Source organism: Meriones unguiculatus, chromosome 8 (assembly GCF_030254825.1).
Source record: "Meriones unguiculatus strain TT.TT164.6M chromosome 8, Bangor_MerUng_6.1, whole genome shotgun sequence".
Lineage (NCBI taxonomy): Eukaryota > Metazoa > Chordata > Mammalia > Rodentia > Muridae > Meriones > Meriones unguiculatus.
In genome coordinates, this window is record NC_083356.1 from 82,827,646 (window position 1) to 82,846,481 (window position 18,836).

At 37.5% G+C, this 18,836-nt stretch overlaps 1 protein-coding gene across 1 annotated transcript in view; it reads right to left on the reverse strand.

The window, feature by feature from the left end:
• Lrp1b (LDL receptor related protein 1B) overlaps window positions 1-18,836 on the reverse strand; it is a 2,037,254-nt gene that overhangs the window by 1,291,275 nt on the left and 727,143 nt on the right. The gene's annotated exons all lie outside the window — the stretch shown is intronic.

Sequence of the window (18,836 nt, forward strand, 5' to 3'; positions counted from 1 at the left end):
ATACTGAGACTCTTAACCAAACTTTGGACATAGTGCAGGGAATCCTATGAAAGAAGGAGGTGATAGTTGGACCTGTAGAGGACAGGAGCTCCACAAGGAGAGCAACAGAACCAAAATATCTGGGCACAGGTGTCTTTTCTGAGACTGATACTCCAACCAAGGACCATTCATGAATATAACCTAGAACCCCTGCTCAGATGTAGTCCATGGCAGCTCAGTATCCAAGTGGGTGTCCTAGTAAGGGGAGCAGGGTCAGTCTCTGACATGAACTCTGAGGCTGGCTCTTTGACCACAACCCCCTCAGGGGAGAGCAGCCTTGCCAGGCCACAGAGGAGGACAATGCAGCCAGTCCTGATGAGACCTGATAGGCTAGGGTCAGAGGGAAGTGGAAGAGGACCTCCCCTATCAATGGACTTGGAGAGGGAAATGGGAAGAGATGAGGGATTGAGGGTGGGATTGGGAGGGAATGAGGGAGGGGGCTACAGTAGGGATACAAAGTGAATAAATGGTAATTAACATAAAAATTAAAAATTTAATTTAAACAAACAAAAATTATATTAAAAAAAGAAAAAAAACTTTTAAATTGAATTGGTAACTGGGTGAGTACCCTCCTCATTGTATCTGGGCATCAAGAAACGTGTTGAAAGCATAAACCACGGGGGATAGGAGAAAGCACTGTAGTTCTGTTGGAATAGAAGACCATAAGTCTTGTCCGTTGTAGGATTGGGACTCACACAGTCATCACTACTGACTCCTGTGCTTTTGAACTAAGACTATAACTTAGCACAATCGATTTTATGGTTCTTGGAAATTTTGACTTACAAAAAATTAGTTTGAGATTTTTTTGGTTCTAAACTCTTTCTATTTTCAGTGGTTCTGTACTTGTAACTTTACTAGAACTCTGTCTTTAAGATAGTAATTCATAGAACCACTTAGCTTTCAGATCCTGTGAGTATATATATTTATTCTCTCTCTCCCTTTCTCTCTCTCTCTCTTCCCTGCCTCCCTCCTTCCTTCCATGTGTCTTTGTGTCCAAGTATGAATGTGTGTGTGTGTGTATGTCTGTGTGTGTGTGTGTGTGTGTGTGTGTGTGTGTGACAGAGAGAGAGAGAGAGTTACTCCTTCTGTTTTATACTCAGGCCTGCCTTGGGAGGCATGATGTAGCTTTTAGCATTACCCAGTGAAAGTAAGAATTGGAGGTAAGAAATGAGAGCAATTATTAATTGGGGCAGAAAGCATGCTCTCTGGTGGCCCAGATACGTCTCTAATATTTCATTTATAGTAACAGGTCAGAATTCGCATCAACAGAGACGTCAAACAAGTGTAGATATAGATGTCAGTTGTAGAAATACACGGCCAGTGGAGTCGGCATATCTTCTGATTCCTTCAGTTTCCCAGGCAGGGCAGAAAGGTGAGTGTGGCAACTAAAGTTCCCTGACAAGTTGGGTGATTTGAAATCAAATATTTAGCCAATAGATAAATAAAATAATGTCAAAGTAACTGCATGTTAAAGAATATTTTATGAAGGGCCTGGAACTAGAATAATAGTGCAACTCAGCAAAAGCAAGACTCTGAAACATGAAATCACTCACACCTCTTTGGAAGACGTGATACTGTTCTTTCCATCCATGATTTAGTTTCTCTTAAAACATTCTTCTTCATTTAACTACTAATATGAAATACGTGTTTGTACAGAGTGAATAAATTGTAATAAATACTACATAAATACAAAGCTGAATAAATATATAAATGAATGAATGAATGAATGAATGAAATTATTTATCTGGGAAATTTTCAGATAAGAATCATGGGATTTTCATAAGACTATGTAATCTTTTTCTATTATTTAAGGCTTCCCTAAATGAGCTTTGAAGAATTACTAGAATTAGATCAGTGCCTTAACTGTTTGTTTCCTCATGTATCTTGCTAATGCTCTAGACTGCTTTGGATATTCCTATGGCAACCTTAATTTATAGCATCATTATCATCTTTGCTATGGTGTACAATCTGAAGTGATAGTAATCCTCAACATTCTCAAAATAGTTTGGATTTAATTCTTTTTTTCCATCAAATGGAATTTTACATTAAGTCAAATCTATAGAGTTCAGTTATTTTTTAAACCAAAATATGGGAAAATGTCCAGAATGCTCTACACTTCAGACTTATTAATCGATTTTAAATAACTGAAAGTGGCTTTACCAAAATATATAAGCTGAATAATTGGATGAACCCAATTTATTAAGGGAACATTTTTTCACTTATCTTGAGATGTATCATTCATGGCATTTCTGATCATATCCTTTCTATATGCCCAGTATTAGTGCTCAAAGATTGTTTCAGTAAATAGATATGAATGTTAAAATAGAAAAGAAATAAGAGAGGAGTAATTTATTGTGTTGTCATCATACAAAATAGTGGGTATAAATTGAATGAATGTTGGAAGTTAATTTTATTGATATATTGTTTCTTTACTTACTTCAAATGAACTCATGTGAATGAGAAATCCTGAAAAAAAAACTGTGTCAGCAGAGAGTAATTGGCTGGTTAGAAGGGTAGCACTGTACAGAAGTTGAAAACATGGAAGTCCAGAAATAATTACTTTATCTTGGGCTAGTTCGTGCTCTCCAAATCAGCCTTTATTTGTCCATGTCTGAGTCCTGTATAAACTAACATCTTGTTACTTAGATACAAATCTATGATTACAGATTATCTAAATTATCCATTAGACCTATTAGAATCTAGTATGTTAGTAGACCACTAATTCAAAACCTCAGATAGCATCTTAGGCCTACAGAAAAAAACTTCTCCTCATCTTGATATAGCTGTCTCTGTCATGTACCCAGGTATCTATTTTAAACTTTCCTTCATCTATGACTTTTTCTCTTCTGTAAAAATATAAAAATCTATGAAACTTCTTCCATGTAGGAAAATGGAATTTGGGGTAACCTAAATCTGTGTTTCCAGGCCATGGTAACTAAAAGATAGCTTCCGAGTAAGAATTTATTTCTTTTAAAGTGAGAGCTGTGCTAACCAAGCAAGTGAAAGACCTGTTTGAAAAAAAAAGTTCAAGTCTTTGAAGAAAGGAATCAAAGAAGACATCAGAAGATGGAAAGGTCTCCCATGCTCATGGATCAGTAGGATTAACATGGTGAAAATGGCCATTCTGCCAAAAGCAATCTACAGATTCAATGCAATTCCTATCAAAATACCAACACAATTCCTTACAGACCTTGAAAGAAAAATTCTCAACTTCATATGGAGAAACAAAAAACCCAGAATCTCCAAAACAATCCTGTACAACAATAGATCCTCTGGAGGTATCAAGTTGTACTACAGAGCAATAATAATAAAAACTGCTTGGTACTGGCATAGAAACAAAAAGGGGGATCAATGGAACCGAATAGAAGAACCAGAAATAAACCCACACACCTATGAATACTTGATTTTTGACATTCAATGGAAAAAAGACAGCATCTTCAACAAATGGTGCTGGTCCAACTAGATGTCTCTATGCAGAAAAATGAAAATAGATCCATATTTATCACCCTGCACAAAACTAAAGTCCAAGTGAATTAAAGACCTCAACATAAAACCAGATACTCTAAATCGGTTAGAAGAAAAAGTGGGGAAGACCCTAGAACTCATTGGCACAGGAGACAACTTCCTGAACAGAACACCATCAGCACAGGCCCTAAGAGCAACAATCAATAAATGGGACTTCATGAAACTGGAAAGCTGTAAAGCAAAAGACACTGTCGTTGGAACAAAATGACAGCCTACAGATTGTGAAAGGATCTTCACCAACCCAACATTTGACAGAGGGCTGATATCTGGAATATATAAAGAACTAAAGTTAAAAGGCAATAATCCAAGTAACCCTGTTAAAAATGGGGTATGGAGCTAAACAGAGAATTCTCTGTAGAAGAATATAGAATGGTAGAGAAACACATTAAGGAGATATTCAACATCCCTAGCCATCAGAGAGATGCAAACCAAAACAACCCTGAGATTTCACCTTACACCCATCAGAATGGCTAAGATCAAAAACTCAAGAGATAATGCATTCTGGAGAGGCTGTGGAGAAAGGGGCACCCTCCTCCATTGCTAGTGGGAATGTCAACTGGTACAACCACTCTGGAAGTCAATCTGGCGCTTTCTCAGACAATTAGGAATAGTGCTACCTCAAGATCCAGCTATACCACTCCTAGGCATATATCCAAAAGATGTTCAAGTACACAACCAGGACATTTGCTTAACCATGGTTGTAGCAGCCTTATTCGTAATAGCCAGAACCTGGAAACAACCCAGATGTCCATCAACAGAGGAATGGATACAGAAATTGTGGTACTTTTACACAATGGACTACTACTCAGCAATTAAAAACAAGGAAATCATGAATTTTGCAGGCAAATAGTTGGATCTAGAAACAATCATCCTGACTGAGGTATCCCAAAAGCAGAAAGACACACATGGTATATACTCACTTATATAAACCTATAAGATAGGAGAAACATACTAAAATATGTACACCTAAAGAAGATAAACAAGAAAGAGGTCCAGGGGTAAGATGATCAATCCTAGTCTAGAAAGATAAAGGGGATGGAGATTGGAAATAGGAGAAAACAAGCAACAGGACAGTAGCCTGCCAGAGAAGGCACCTGAAAGACTCTACCTAGCTGTGTATCAAAGCAGATGCTGAGACCCATAACCAAGCCTTCAGTACAGTGTAGGGAATCATATGAAGGAAGGAGGAATTAGTATATCCTAGAGGGGACAGGGAGCCCCACAAGGTCCAACTATATCTGAGCACAGGGGTCTTCTATGAGACTGTTTATCCAACCAAGGACCATGCATGGATATAACCTACAACCCCTGCTCAGACATAGTCCATGGTAGCTCAGTATCCAAGTGGGTTCCCTACTAAGGGGGACAGGAATTGTTTCCGACATGAACTCATGAGCTTCCCCATCTCCCTGAGAGAGGAGCAGCCTTGCTAGGCCACAGATAAGGACATTGATACCATCCTGAAGATACCTGATAAGCTAGGGCCAGATGGAAGGAGAGGAGGACACCTCCTCTCAGTGATCTCGGAAGGGGGCAGGGAGGAGATGAGGGAAGGAGGGGAGGATTTGGAGGGAAAGAGGGAGAGGGCTACAGCCTGGATACAAGTGAATGTATAAAATTATTTAAAAATAAAAAAATATTAATATAAAAAATAAAGTGAGAGCTGTGGATTTTGTATTGGTACCCATAATGAACAAAAGGTATCATCTTGCTCCATTTTCCTACCCTCTAACTTTTAACTACACTCAGGGTTCATTTGTCAGGTTTCAAATCTATTTTAATAATGTTTGCATAAATTTTTCCCTCAACATCTTCTCTTGAACGTACAATGTGTTATTTTTAATTTTCCAGGCCCTCAACCTATCTGTATTCCAGCAATTTTTAAATTTGTTTTATCAATTGTGATTTGATAAACAGGACCTAGTATGCTGTATGGTACTAAATCAGGCCTTCACAGATGGAGTTTTTAAGTAATTCTAACTTAACGTCAGTATCTAAAGCTGAACATTTATGTGAGTCTTAAAAACATTATTTCAACATTTGCTTTTAGTTGAGATAAGTTCTTCTCCTGTTAGATAATAAGAATAGGCAAAAATAATCTATCTCTCCCATATATTTTTCAAATACACGAACCTTAATAAACCGAAAAAATAAGCTTAAATTTCTTTGTCATGTCTTGCTTGTTTTTGTAGTAGCCAGTTGTCCCTAATTAACTAAAAGACCATGTGCACAGTAGAAGAGAAAACGATATATAGGTTGTACTTGAATATGAATCTAAGCATTAGTAGTTATTACGTCCAGATATAACTATTATATAAGTTATAATCCTTATAACTTAAGGATTTGGAAAACCTGACATGATTTTCTATCTATGGCTATTTAAACTGAAATAGAGTTGAAAGCCAATCCTTACACAGTCCATAATAGTTAATTCATTTTTCTGATCTCATAAGAAGAGTCAGATAGCTTTTAAATATATTTTATACTAGAAAACTAAGATCAGAATCCTCACAAATCCTTTCTCTAGCTAACTATTGGTGTGTCAGACACAACAGGTAAAATGCAAAAGAACATTGGAGAGTTTAGGGTCCTAAGTCATTCTTTAAGTGCTCGTTGCCACTTTAAAATAATGATTAAATATTCCAAAAGTATTTGAATAGGAAATAATTGTAATTTAGAACACTGTTAAGTTTTATGTTTGCTTTGGGAGTTATTTCTCACAGAAACTTGTATAAGACCCAAATCACAATAATAAATGAAAATAGAGAAAGTCATAGATAAAAGGAAAAAAAAATATGTTGTTTACTAAATAAACCCTGAAAATTTTAGGAATTAGTGACAGTTTAGATTTAACAGAGGATAGGATAGCCATGAAATAAACAAATGTCGACAATCTCTGACTTTCTCCCTCTCCAAGCAATTATTTTTTTTTTTTTTGAATAAGGATGATAATGATATGTCATCAGTTTAAAATCGCATTTGGGTTTCAATTATGTTCTTGAAGTTTTTTTCCCCCTGATTTGGGTGCACTGTCAAATCTGGGGAATTGTGCAAACTAAAACAGTAACTCATGTTTGGCTGATATTGCTGACTGCCTTTGGGGAACATTTTTCCTCAATTTTAGGATTCACATCCTGACTGGTTGACCCCTTGGAGTGTTCCTTAAACTAAGCAGCTCTGTGAACTATGTGAACATTCTTCTCATCCCTGAGGTTTCCCAAGCCACATTTTTTTTTCCATTTAAAGTATAGACAAGGCATACCTAGAAGAGAATACACCCTGGCAATCCTGAGGGTACACAAGCGTGAGTGGGATGTTTGCTTCTAGGAAATGGACACCAGGAAGAGTTCACTTGTAATTTTCAAGTCCTTTATTGTCCTTCTGCTTGCTTTGCCAGCATAGACTTTAAATTACTTGTGTGTCAAGTGATGGTCTTTGTCCTGTCTTGCAGTAATATTTTCAGGGTAACTATTTATTAGGACCTGGTCCGTTGAATATGCAGCTCTTGGTACGCTTAGAATCCTATGTTAGAAACAGCTCAGTTAACTTGGCTTTCACACACAGGCATATATATGGGGTGTCCAGGTATGTAACAGGTCCTCACTCCAGGATTCTGCTCTGCTTGAGTGCTGACACCACTTGGAAGTGCAAGCTAAATAAACCCTTTCCTCTTCACCTTGCTTTTGGCCAGGGTGTTTCTTTGCATCAATAGAAAACCCTAACTAGGAAAGACCCCATTCTCCTGCAATACGAATGTGATGTTTTGAGCTGCAATGACAATTTTTTTTTTTTAATCACAAGACTTCCTTGCAGGTGGCAAAAAAATTAGTGGATATTCCATTCACTAAAGCAGAAAGCAGCAATGAGCTTGGGGCATGGAATGCCTCAGGGAAGTACTTTCCTACCATGTAGTGCACTCCTCTAGACACTTTTCACATGAATAAAGCTATTTTTGCTATGAGATTATTAATTCTACTATTTCAAGTCAATCACAATCCCTAACCTGTGTGAACCAGGTAAACAACACTAAACTAAAGAGCAAAATGTACACAGTGTTACAGCATTCAGGCTGTGACAGCCAATTACCCAGAATACTAGTTAATAAGCCATGTCTAAATTAGCTGAAAGGTGTGGTTCACAGATTCAAGGGTACAGAAAATTTCAGGCTGGGTGGAGACGTGCACAAATATGATTAAGCAGCAGAAATACAGAACCTGTTAGGAAGCATCAGCAGAAACACAGAGCATGGTGAATTTATAATACAGGATGCAAGTATTCGCACAAAGTACAAATTGCTTCACACCGGCCACAGTTCTAAAGATGGCCATTAAAGGCTGTCTCTCTGGAGACTTTCCAAATAGTGTAAAGATGGCAAACTATGGAGGCGAGCTTCAGTTGAGCCCAGCCTAAAACTGTACCACCTCGGAAAGTCCCTCCTGGCCCTATTATCTTAATATTCCGTCCCAGAGAAAGGTATTGCTGCTTTCATATTGTTATTTCGTTTTAGTCATCAAGACCTTTGTTTCTCCTGTGCAAGTTGCAGACATGACAGATAAATATGAAAATAAATGGAAGGCACAAGCACATTTTGTGTCTCTTCATGTTCATGCCAGACTTCTTCTAAGCTTGCTAAGATGACTGTACACTAATCTGACTGAAGATCACTCAAGGTAGTGCTTTCTCCTCTGAGAACATCGTCTAGCAGGAGCCATTTATTGAGCAGCATTGGTATGTCAGTGGCATGCTCTAGCATCATACATGCAGCCTAAGTTAGAACATGCCATATTCTAGCTAATAGAGCTGCAAACTGTTCTCTCATGCTTTCCTTCTTTCCAGATCTCACACAGATGGCACAGGGACCTTATCTGAAAACAGCTCTTTTGATAACTATGACAAGATGTGAGGAATTTCCTGTGGTGAAAAAATACTAATCATTTGATTTTGTGTTCTTCATAACCATAAGTGTAATTGAGGAAATCATATCAATTCTCCGCAAAAAAGAAAATCTTGTTAATTTGCATTCATCAAAATCTTACTTTTTAATGAAGCTTATTGTGTCTTAATCCAAATATGTAATACATTTAGGAAAGTTGGGAAATCATGCATGTTTCTTTAACTCCACACAAAATAAAACAAAAATATTAATGGCACTGAAGCAACTGAAACTTTGAGTTCAGAAGTCACCAGTCTCGAAACATTTCTTCATCTTTTTTTTTTCTGAATACCAATTTTACATGGAGGTATTCTATTGTGATGGTGTCTAACTAAGGCTCTACAATAAAGTGTTTGAGACTCAGTAGCTTAAAGAAGAGAAATACATCTGAGAAAGCCAACTTTTTTACTGGGTGACATATTGCTGTTCCTGGTTCATAGAAGTTGCTGAGAATTTGTTCTCATAAAGCAGAAGGGACAAAGAGCTTCTTGGTCAGTCTTTACAAGATTACCTCACTACTGCCAACACACCCTGAGACAGTCTGAAAAGCTTTTTTTTTTTATCACAATAACAGCAAAAGTAAATAAATAAAATTTATTCCAGAAAGAGGGGCCATTTTTAGTATGATAAACTCATATGTATGATAATTAATCTTTTAAAACTGCTATGTATGCCTTGTTCTTGTGTGTACCTTACTCCTCTGGTTCCTCAAATCCTCCCTCATGCTTAGGACTCCCGGAGTCCTGCCTAAGGTTTGGCTTTGGGTCTCTGCATCTGCTCCCATTAGTTGCTAGATGTAATCTCTCTGGTCTCTGTGATGATGATTATGCTAGGCTCCCATCACAGAAGACTCTTCAGACAGGACAACTGTAGGTCAAAGGTTTTGTGACTGGGTGGCTATCCCAATCCCTCCACTTGTCTTGCCTGCTTACAAAATATGGGCTGTTGCAAGCTCCTTTAACCCCACTACTAGGAGTCTTTGTTATGGTTACTCTTGTAGATTACATGGAGTTTCCATTGCACTACGTCTCTACCTAGCCGCCCAAATAATTCCTAATTCCAGCCATTTCTCCCAGTATTTTCTCCCTCAAACTCCCAACCTGATCCCTCCTGTTCCCATCCCCAATCACCTACAGTTCACCCAGGAAATCTATTTTATTTCCCAGTGAGATCCTATCATCCTCCTGTAAGTTCTTGTTATGTGGCCTCTCTAGGGTCTGTGGATTGTAACATGATTATCTTTTACTTTATAGCTAATATCCACTTATAAATGGGTACATACTATGTTTGGCTTTCTGGGTCTAGGTTACTTCACTCAGGTTGATTGTTTCTCTAGTTCCACATATTTGTTTGTAAATTTCATGATGTCTTTGTTTTTAACAGCTGAGTAGTACTTCATTGCACAATGTACATTTTCTTTATCTATTCTTTAGCTGAGTGACATGTAGGTAGTTTCCAGTTTCTGGCAATTAATAATAAAGCAGCTATGAACATAGGTGAGAAAGTGTCCTTATGGAATCCTTTGGGTAAATGCCCAAGAGTGGTATATCTGGGTTTTGAAGTAGATCAATTCTCAACTGCTGTGATGATTTTCAAAGTGGCTTTATAAGTTTGTACTCCTACCAGAAGTGAAGGAATTTTTCTATTTCTCCACATCCTCACCAGCATGAGCTGTCTCTTACATTTTTGATCTTAGCCATTCTGACAGGTATAAGACTGTGTGAATCTCAAAGTTGTTTTGATTTGCATTTCCCTGATGGTTAAGGATGTTGAACAGAGATCACAGGGCCTGTAGGTGTTTGACCTAGGTCCTCTGTATATATGTTGTGGATGAGTAGCTTGATTTTCTTGTGGAATTCCTAACAGTGGCAGTAGGGACTGTCTGATTCTTTTCACCTGCTTGTGGGACTGTTTTCTTCCTGCTGTGTTGCCTTGCCCAGATGTGATGTGGTGGTATTTGCCTGGTCTTATTGTAGCTTGTAATGCCGTGTTTGATTGTCCCTGGGAGGCCTGCTCTTCTCTGAGGGGAGGCAGAGCTGGGGTCTGTCTGGGTGAGAGGGGAGACGACAGGGAGAAAGTGGGAAGAGAGAGGGATGGGAAACTGAAGTTGGGATGTAATATATGATAGAAGAATAAAACAAAAACATAAAAAGAGAAAAACCTACAAACCTTAAAAGCAAAAACAAACAACGACAAATCTGATTTATGGAAGGAAGGTGAAAGGCCTTGGGAACTTGCATAAGAAAAACCAAACAGCACCATTGGTAGGGCATTCTGATGAGAGCATGGAAAAGTAGACTGTATAGGGATCACTGACTATGGAATCCCAGGTCCAGAGAACTGGATTCTCCGAGGAACTAAACTAAAAGCCATTAACATAATATTTCAGTCAAGAATTTGCTCTCATTTTAACCACATAGCCTGATCGACTGAGTGAGGTTGAATTTCTCAAAGATAATGCACTAATTTGTTTGGTGGAGAGTATTTCAAACTGGAGATCTTGAGACTGTGAAAAGAGGGAAATGTCTGAAAGAAAAGTGTAAAATGCGGAGTTTGTTGAGGAGGAAAACATGAGCATATTAAACCTCGCATGTGCATGACAGTCAGGATGCTGCAATTGCTAAAATAGGAGCCTGTGTGTACCTGTGCTGGAGCTAATGTGCTCTGAGGGCAGCACTCCCCATCAAAGGCTCCAGCTTGGGAAAATAAAATAAAAGAATTGAAGAAAGAGTATGAACTGGGAATGAAGATTCAGGGATGTCCTGATCATTGATACAATGCCTAGGAAAGTGTTTCTTCCGAGGAGTCAGCATCCAGAGGTTTCAGTCAACATCTGAGCTGAATGTAGAACTTGGCCAAGGTCATCTGTATGTTAGTGGTTTGTAGTCATGAAAAATACAAGACTGAAGGAAGCATCGAGTTTTGCTGCACAAATCGCACAGTAGCTGAGGCCAGGCAGTGTTTAAGGCCAGGCTCTTAAATGACCTGGCTTGAAGCCTAAAGAACAGTGAAGATTCCGGGTCATTGGAAGCAACAGAAACATGGAAGGTCTGCTGAGGCATTTTGTAGTGAATGTGGCAAAGCCAGGGGAATGGATTGGGTCTACTGAAGCCCTTAGGGACTACATAGTTGACTTATAAGTTCAATTTGTCAGAGATGGAGGTTCTGGGTTTGGTGTCTGCTCTGACAATTTTCAGTCTTGTTTTGCTTTGATCATTATTTCTTTTTTTAATGTTTTCATTTTATTTTTAATTACACATTATTTACTTTGTATCCCCCCTCTAGTTCCCTCTGTCCTCCCCTCCTAACTCCTCCCTTTCTCCCCCTTCTCCACCCATACCCTTCCCAGTCCACTGGTAGGGGAGGGTTTCTTTTTCTTCCTTCTGATCCTAGTCTGTTAGGTCTCATCAGGAGTGGTTGCAATGTCATCCTCTGTGGCCTGGTAAGGCTGCTCCCCCCCTAGGGGGAGGTGATCAAAGAGCAGGCCAATCAGTTCATGTCAGAAGCAGTCCCTGTTCCCATTATTATGGAACCCATTTGGACACTGAACTGCCATGTGCTACATTTGTGCAGGGGTTCTAGGTTATGTCCATGCATGGTACTTGGTTGGAGTATGAGTCTCAGGAAAGACCTCTGTGTTCAAATATTTTGGTTCTGTTGTTCTCCTTGTGGACCTCCTGTCCTCTCCAGATCTTACTATTTCCCACTTCTTTCATAAGATTCCCTGGATTCTGCCCAAAGTTTGGCCATAAGTCTCAGCATCTGCTTTGATAGTCTGCAGGGCAGAGCCTTTCAGAGGCCCTCTGTGGGAGGCTCCTAACTTGTTTCCTGTTTTTTTTTCTTCTTCTGATATCCATCCTCTTTGCCTTTCTAAATGGGTATTGAGCATTTTAGCCAGCGTCCTCCCTCTAGATTCGTTTTTGGGTGTACATATTGTAGTAGGTTTATCCTATATTATATGGCTATATGAGTGAGTATATACTGTGTGTGTCTTTCTGCTTCTGGGATAGCTCACTCAGGATGATCCTTTCCACTTCCCACCATTTACCTGCAAATTTCATGATTTCCTTGTTTTTCATTGCTGAGTAATATTCCATTGTGTAGATGTACAATTTCTGTATCCATTCTTCAGTTGAGGGGCATCTGGTTGTTTCCAGCTTCTGGCTATTACAATAAAGCTGCTACAAACATGGTTGAGCAAATGTCCTTATTGTGTACTTGAACCTCTTTTGGATATATGCCTAGGCATGGTATAGCTGGATCTTGAGGAAGTGCTATTCCTAGTTGTCTGAGAAAGTGCCAGACTATCTCTATGCCCCTATTTTTACTTCTTGCAATGGAGATGTTTGTTATATTCCAATGTATGTTAGAAGTTGGTCACTTTTATTTGCCTTTATATGCAAATAGAAATAAGAGATTGAATTTTAGATGAGACTTAGACTTTCTCTCTATAAAGGATCAACACTATCAAAGATGAAAGAGGACTTCTAAATATGCATAGAATGTATCTTGATTTATAACATGGCTGGTAAATTATGGAAACAAGGCAGGGAATGTTGTGGCTTAAGAGAATTTTTTTTGGGGGGTGCTAAGTTGACAAGAGGCAAAACTTCAATGATTAAGGTTTATTGTCAACTTGACAGGATCTACAGTAACCTAGAAAGCCTCTGTAAATTCTTGGAGAAATTTTTAGAAGAAGTCATATTCTGGACTTGCCTGTGACAAAGTTTATTGAGTAGGTTAGTTGAGGTGAGAATACCTTGGTGGTGGTAGCACCATTCTGTGGATATGAATCCTGAACAACACAAAAATGAGGAAGGAATCTGAGCATAAACATTTACCAGCAACTTCTTGCATGTGGATGATCTATGCCAACTCCTTCACACCCATGCCACCCTGACTTTCTTGCCACATGGACCGTACCTGATACCTGTGAGCCAAACCTTTTCTCTCTTAAGTTTCTATAGTAATGGTATTGAGACATAGCAAAAGGGAAATTAACTCCACTATATAATCTTTAAAAATATCCATATTTCCAAATTTAGCACAACAAATTATAATTATTTTAAATAATTATATGTTAATTCTTGTCAGAATGACATTATGCTAATTTTAATTGGAAATTTAAGTCATTCTTCACTTATAAATCTTTTGACAAATCTTTCTAGGAACACTGAATTTCTAAATTGTAGAATCACAGATTTTTCTCAAGGGGACAGAATCCTGAATCAGATGGTGACATTGGATTATTCATGCTTGTTATTCAATTACTCAGTTTGTTGTCCACTCAGCACATTTTTTTTTCTTTTTTTCTCCAACTAATAAAACTGACAGAAATTGTCATTCAGTTAGTTTTCTCCTTGTCACCTTATTATTTGGACAGTGAGGGAAGGAAGGATGTTGAAGCATGAGGATTTGAAGCACTTTCCACTGGAAACAACTGGCAAGTGAAAATTTAAGGTTATAGTTTAATCCCTGCTCTTAAGTGATGTTCTGTGTGGCTCCTGAGGATGCATCTCAACATCAGAAGCCTGCTTTAGTCCCTTGTTCTTTAAAATGTCATGCCGTGTGTGCGTCAGAAACACAATAATGAGTCATAGGAAATTTGGTCTCACATTTTGAGGTTGAGTAGAGAGGTGAGTGACAATTTCAGCTAATGCTTTTGAATAATATTGAAACTGAATTATTTTCCCAAAGTTGAGCAACAGGAGGACAAAGGTGAAGAATCATAAGTTAGTACTTTGGTAGCTTACCAAAGCTGGGTCTCTGGTAGCTATAAATAGTAAATATATATTTCAAATGATCTATTTACTTCTGAAAAAGGATTACCTCAACAGGACAGTCCAGAGCTCCTTCCTTGACCTTTACTTAGGTGTTCTCCAAGTGACACATTAAAGAAAAATACATAAGATGGAAGCTGAGCAAAATCAGAGCAGCTCATTTTCTTACATTTATAAAATGTACTTATTTTCTTTCTAAGAATAAGCAACCTGACTCACAACAAAGATGTGAACATTCGAGCCTCCATCTGCTCAGTATTTAAACACGCTTAGATAGCACCCTAATAATTCTATTGTGCATACATTATACCATCACTTTTTTACTCTCTTGCCCTTTTCCATTTTATTCAATGCCTTTTAAACGGGTTATGCTGCACACATCCTTATTCTAATGTAATTGTGCTTTGTCTGATAATATTTCTTTTCAGTTTCAAGGTCATAAGTCCTCATTTTTATCCTTTCATCCTTCATCCTTTCCAATGAATTCAGAGCTCTTCTGAGTGTCTAATGCTCAGTCATACATTCACCCTTGTGACAAAGAGACCCCTGATTTTGAATGTTCATATTTTCTTCATTGGCATGCGCAAAACATCCATCAGCTCTCTTGGGAAATCTCTCTGTATTCTTACAAACAAAATTAGGTATTCCTCATTTATTCTTCCTTGGCAATTTTTACCTCTTCATTATAGTACATAAACTCCATAAAGGTAGAACTTTCTGTATTCCCAGCTCAAATAAATGTCTGGCATTTTGTCAGTGCACAATAAAGGCTTAACTCACATTAATGAAAGAGATACAGAGAATCTTCTACTTTTTTACTGGCACATTTTAAAACTTTATTTTGTGCATGTATAAAATATTATGTGTTACCTCTTTTTCTTACATCAGGAAAAGATACATGATGGAAGTATAAAGATAAATAATTACTCCCAAAGCACATAAATATTCATATGAATTAACTTTTTAAGGTGGGAGAAAAATTAACATTTTTCTTTGTGTAAAGGAAAGATTAACATGGACGAGTAAATTGACTTAACTGGCTTGTTTATCAAATAGGACTTTCCCCCCCCCACACACACACATAAAGATCAAATGCAGGTCCTCAGAAATGCTGGGCAAGGGTTCCACCAAAAAAAAAAAAATTAGAAAATATTTTAAGAATTCTACCTAAGGAGTTTGATATGTTTGGAAAATACACATAATAATTCTTTACCCAGGGACTAAAGGTCCACATTCCTTAATTGTATACACTAAGAGCTGAAAATGGAGACAGTTCACCAACAATGAAAAGTATATGATGCACCAGGATTTTTTTTATAAGTAGAAAATGGTTCAAAACACAGAAATTTGTTCCTATCACTAATTTGAAAATACTGTTTATAGAAAAAGATGGGATCTAAAATGATTGGTGCATAAAGAAGATCTTGTTTGGCTGAGGTTGTATCTCTCTTGATACAGCACCTGGGCTAATCCCCAAAACTGCAGAATGGAGCTATATAAGACCATACTCAGAATCCCAACAAAGAAGGCTCTCAGGCTGGAAGATATAGAGCTTTAAAGTATTGAGGTGAAGCAAACAAATACAGATAGATAAGGAAATATTCTTACATTAAATGTTTTTATTTAGTTCATTTTAAAAATACAACTTTATTAAACTTCAACATTTTAGTGGATTAATTAAGTAGACTTTAATTCATTTATTTAATGGGTATAAATGTTTTCCTGCAAGAGTGTTGCAAGCACGTTTATACATCCCATATGTGTGTCCTACCTGAGTAACTTAGAAAAGTGCATTAAAATTTCCTGATCTGGAAGTACTGATGGTTGTGAAATTCATGTGCTCGCTGGTCACCTGGGTCGTCTGATTTCACTTAAGCAAGCCATCTTTACAGCTCTGTCTTTTACTTTAGATCATTTACAAACAATTACTACATTGATGCATTTTTTTTCAAGTGACTAAATTTTATCTAAATAATTGGTCTTCAAGACTGGTGTGTTTGGAGAGAGATTATGAACATCGTATACATCAATATTAATACAAGATGTAAATTTATACAAAGCAATTCCTCTTGATGAACAATAAAGAATGTTTAATTATGCTTTATAATTCCGAGATATGCTGTAAGGTAATTAGCCCTCTTTTCCCATCACTTAGCTAATTGACTAGTCAGTTGTTTTACAAAGTCACCATATATTCAAATGGATGGTAAAGTTTGAATTCCAGGTAGACAATATGTTTCAAAAACAATTTATAGTTGCTGCAAAGCTTGAGGATCCAAGTTGATCTCCACTCCAGATAATAGGGGGAAAAAACAGCCAAAACTTCATCCTGCACTGCCCCACGGACCGTTAGCTTAGGAACCATACCTGATAAATACATTTTCAGAAGTCTTATGTTGGTATTACCAATAAGAATTCCTGGAAAGAAGCTGCATCCACAGAGACAGATTGAACTGTAGTGATGTGGAGAGGTTGGGCTGCTGCAGATCCAGATGTTAATTACTTTATCATGGTCTAGCTGTGGTCCCATGGATAGCCATTCCTCACCCACCTCTCTTTTGGCAGTAACATCCGGTGACTAGCAGATGAAAACACCTTGGAAACTATTAACTTAGCAGAGCACTATTTTCTACATGCCCACATTCTAAGAATGTCATCCAGTGGCATCTGAGACCCCTAGAACAGCTTTCCCCATCTTATTGCAAATGCCTCTCTGGTGTTTCCATCAATGTATTTGAAAAGTGTCTTTATGCCTTCTTTGTTTTGTTACTGTAAAAGCTTCCTGAAACTCCTTCTACATGGGAACATAGACTTTGGGAGAACATGAATCTGTGTTCCTGGGACATACCATTTCAGGTGAGTATAGCCATTTTCCCATCAAAAACATAGAAACATATTTAAATTGAACAATATAAAATTATGACTCTAAAATAACTATGCACACTTTTATACATAAATGTCACGCATATGCTTCTATGTATATCCTCACACATATGTGGATATATGCTAACAAGTTTTCAATAGTGCACAAACTTAATTTTATGTATCAATCATTTTCCAGCATAAACAATATTATCTGCTTTTGAAGACTACCTATTGCATGAAATAATACAAAACTCCCACATGCTTTTGCATGCACTTGTGTGGGGGCCAAACATCACTGTTGAATGTCTTCTTCAGTCACTCTTCACTTTTTTTTTTACGGATCATTGATTAAGTTAGACTGTTTAGCCAGGAAACCCTTTGGATCCTGTGGTGTCTTCCTCCCTATTTCTAAGGCTACAGGTATACAGGTATACATCATTGTAGAAAGGAGTCTTGGGTTTGTATGGAAAGGTCCTTGTGTGGCAAGAAATATTTTTCTGGATGAGCCATCTCCTAGGCACTTTATAAAGATTATTGTTTTGTTCCTGGGACTAAAGTTATTCTGGATATCAACTAAGATCAAATGACAAAGCCTTTTATCTAATTCAATTGCTAAAATTAATCTTTGTTAATTAATTTAAAAGTTGATTAAGAATACCTAAACCTGAGACAGATTTTAGGCAATCTTACCTCCTTACCACAACTAAGCACAAAATACAGAAGATCTTTATAAGTCAAAAGTGGTCTGGACAAAAAGCCAAGGTCATTATGGCAGATTCCATTTCCATCTTCACAAAAGGCTTTTTGTTTGTTTGCTTGTTCCATGTGTTTGCTTGCTTTGCTGATTAGTTTATGAGATAATTTTGGAAACAGAGTCTTCTCTGTAGACCAGGCTGTCCCCTAAATATACTCTTCTGTGATTATAGTAAAATGCTGCCAGGACTCTCAGCCTGCAAGTTCTTTTAATGATTGATGTTACGTGAGCAGACAATGGCGATTTCTCCCCTGGGGTTGGAAGTTGCTATGGCTGTGAAATTGGTCTCCTTTAACATTATTTTTGCATATACTACATTCTATATTTTGTCTTGAATTCTGAATAATTGAAATGGTAGTTGAAGATGGATTAATATAAACATGAAGGTAAAAACAACTCAAATATCTTCATCAGTGCCTTACTTTCTCCCCTTCATTTCTCTTATCTCCCTCTTTATTATGCCAATCTTTCTAGTGAGGTTATACTAAATCTTACCAGTTTACATTGTGTTAGAATTACAAAGAATGCTATTTTAGCCCTAGCCACAGCATTATAATAGCTGTAGTCTTAATTTTAAACCTACTCTAAGCTCTATCTCTAACCTTAACCCTTTTCCTAACCACAGCCTCAGTCCTGACCCTAAGCCTTCTCCCAGTCTTAAGCCTTGGCCCAGTCTTCATTGTAATCTTAGCTCTAAACTGTCTTGATCTGTAACACTTGTCCTAAAACTAAATATGATCAAAAACAATAATGTATCTGATTAAACAATAAACCATTCTGATATTTTTTCCCATTTTGAAATAGAAAGAGGGGATATTTGGATTCCAGGCTATTTTGTAGGTTACATTGTTTTGCGAAAATAAACAAGGAAGTTGACAAATTATTAAATTTCCAACAGTGAGCTAATAAAATATAAGTTACCATTTATCTTGGCCCATTC